Here is a 3,168-nt window from a genome sequence, read left to right as displayed (position 1 = left end):
AACTTCTATACATTATTTAGGTGTTTGATTCAGATCAAGCATCTTTAATAAATGTCCATCTAGACTGGATGAGATGAATTTAATTAAAGCTCTGAGCTTTATGAAGAACCAAATGGGTTGAAGACGGTGAAATGAACAGAACCTGATTTTATGGACTAGAAAAGAAAAGAAAGATAAAAACACTGATGATGACCGTTCATAAAACCATCGTGTCATGGATGATGGAGGGAAAATTCTGAACTGTAAAGAATTTCAGCATAAATAAAATTTCACCTGAACTAAAAATAATTTCCAGCTGTAATTAAATTTCTTCCTCATGATTAACACAAGCTTCAATTGTCAGGAGGTGGTAGCAGGAGGTCCTCGGGCCCGTGGGGCCGGCTGGAGGCCCTTGAAGGCCGGCAGGAGGCTCGGACGGAGCACGCTCTGGAGGCGGGAGATCGGCCGGCTGCGCACCGGCAGCGGACACCTCAGGCGAGCAGGCAACTGCGGCAGGAGACGGGCAGACTGTGGCAGACGCTGGGGCTGGTGGTGCTGGCTTAGATCTTGCAGCCAGCGCCGCCACCACTGCCTGCCGTTCCTGCTCTACCTCTTCGTAGAAGTCCTCTAAGCCCAGCAGAGGAAGAAATGGGATCCATCTGTCCAGGTGGACCGCCATACGTGTGGTGGCGTTGAGGCGACTGAACAGGGAACCCGTACTTCGACCTCGTACTTCCTGATCTCCCTTAACAGGGTAGACGGTCTGCTGGGTCCATGGCGGACTAGGTTGCGTCCCTCACCGCGGTCTGGTCGGGTCCTTCTGTCAGGAGGTGGTAGCAACTGATAGCAGGGCTGGAAAAAGGCGCAAATGCTATCCAGGACTTCACAGTTCAACTGGAGCGCATAGACGACAAACTAAGACAAGGACCCGACAAGAGACAAAGACAACAGGTGGACTTAAATACACACGGGGTAATCAAGGGAACGAGGAACACCTGGGAACAATCAACGGGGAAGACGCAGAGACTCAGGAAAACAGGACTGAACACAGAAACTCTCAAAAATAAACACACAGAAACACGGATCTTAACATCAATATTTCAAACTTCTTAAAAAAATACATGTTTTAACAACTATCATCATCCACAAGAAGAAATATACTGAAATAAATGTCTTCTGTAAAATAATAAATAGTATTTATCCATGTAAAGAATACTAACATTTAATATTGAGGCAAATGATTGTTTTTTTGTCAACCTGATGTAGAAACTTTGCAACATTTATTCTTTTCTTGTAGTTCATCCATCTATTTTCTTACACCTTGGTAGGTCAGGAGCTGCTGCCTCTCTAGCTGGTGTTCCAGGTGAGAGGTGGGGTCACCTGGACAGGTTGCCAGGCAACACAGGACACACAACCATGCACACACACACACACACCTAGGGAGAATTTGGAGAGACCAATTAACCTGATGGTCGTGTCTTTGGACTGAAGCTAGAGTACCTGGAGGGAACCCACAGGCACAGGGAGAACAAGTAAACTCCATGCAGAAAGACCTGGGCCGGGAATTGAACCCAGAACTCTTCTTGCTGCATGGCAACAGCTCTACCAACTGCACCACTGTGCAGCCCCTTTTCTTGTAGTTTTACATCTAAATTTTGGGAGGATTTTCATAATTGGTTTGTCCAACAATCTAAATATTCCAACTTTAACTTACAACAATATTAAATTTGGCATTTATAATTAATAACCTGATTATTATTTTACCTACACAAATGTACATTTTTGAAAATTTCCTCCAACTTTGATGTTTTCTTCAGTTCAACTGTGAGAAAATGACTGGAAGACTCTGGTCCGGTCCGGTCCGTTCTACTCCGGTCCGGTCCAGTCCGGTCCATTGCGCTCCGGTCTGGTCCGCATAAAGTTTTGACATTTATCCATTTAATGATTAAAACTCTGCACAATAATTGCAGAGTTTTAATCTGCAATTCAAACTCTGCAATTAAACGTAATAAAGCGTTTATTAGGTTTAATTATTTTATTATCTAATATTAATCACCTATTGTGTCATTTGTTTCTTTCTCTTGGTTTAATATTTGACTCATATTCACTCAGGATACTTGAATAAAAACGACGCGCTTGTAAAAATACATTTATAAAATAAAATGCAGTACAAAAGGGAAGCAAGAAACATTTCAGGAGGTTTGTTAACACGGAGCCTCCAATAATCTACTGATCAGTTCATGAGCATAATTGATTCTATAAGCCTTTCTTACGGTGGCCGCCGTAATTTCTGCTTTAATACAAGGTTATGTAAAGTTTTTCCAACAATGTTAATATCTCGTTGTGACAATCTGACGTTTTATATCTTTTTTTTAGCATAAAAAGGCACCGGCTGCACAGTGGCGCAGTTAGTAGAGCTGTTGCCGTGCAGCAAGAAGGTTCTGGGTTCAATTCCCAATTGCATGTTCTCCCTGTGCATGGTGGGTTTACTCCAGTTTCCTCCCACAGTCCAAAAACATGACTGTCAGGTTAATTGTCCTCTCCAAATTGCCCCTAGGTGTGTGTGTGTGTGTGTGTGTGTGTGCATGGTTGTGTGTCCTGTGTTGCCTGGCAACCTGTCCAGGTGACCCCACCTCTCACCTGGAATGTTAGCTGGAGAGGCAGCAGCACCTCCTGACCCCACCAGGGGTTTGGGTGCCAGATAGAAAGGCACCACAAACTTATGATATAAACAGAAACTTTCTGTAAGTAGGAAAGAAATAAAAATACATCCGGACTATTTCTGAGTTATTGTCGCAGGGTAATCAGTCACCTGCAGTTTTGATTGTGTCTCTTGTGCTGGTCTGAATGGTTTAAATGCTGCTTTTATACCTTAACACACCTGGTGCCTAACGGCTCCTCAGCAGAACGAAAAACAGAAGACCGGCCCTCAACCGGCACGTTGGAGGAAAACACGTAAAACAGACACATTCAATGACGTATAGGAAATATTAGTACAGAGGATCAAGGCACAAAACAGACAAAATAAAGTTCTGAAGGAATTAACTTATTATAATAAACAAAACAAATTGGGTGGGATACCTTTGAACTATGATAAACATGAACAGTAAAATAAACTCAGTGTGTGTGTGTGTGTACATATATATAAAAAAAAAAAAATTCCCCTCTCACCCTCCATGGGTGGTCTCT

The sequence above is a fragment of the Poecilia latipinna genome, unplaced genomic scaffold (assembly GCF_001443285.1).
Source record: "Poecilia latipinna isolate Pla-1442-1.1 unplaced genomic scaffold, P_latipinna-1.0 Scaffold3619, whole genome shotgun sequence".
Taxonomy (NCBI): domain Eukaryota; kingdom Metazoa; phylum Chordata; class Actinopteri; order Cyprinodontiformes; family Poeciliidae; genus Poecilia; species Poecilia latipinna.
This window is presented reverse-complemented; position numbering follows the sequence as displayed.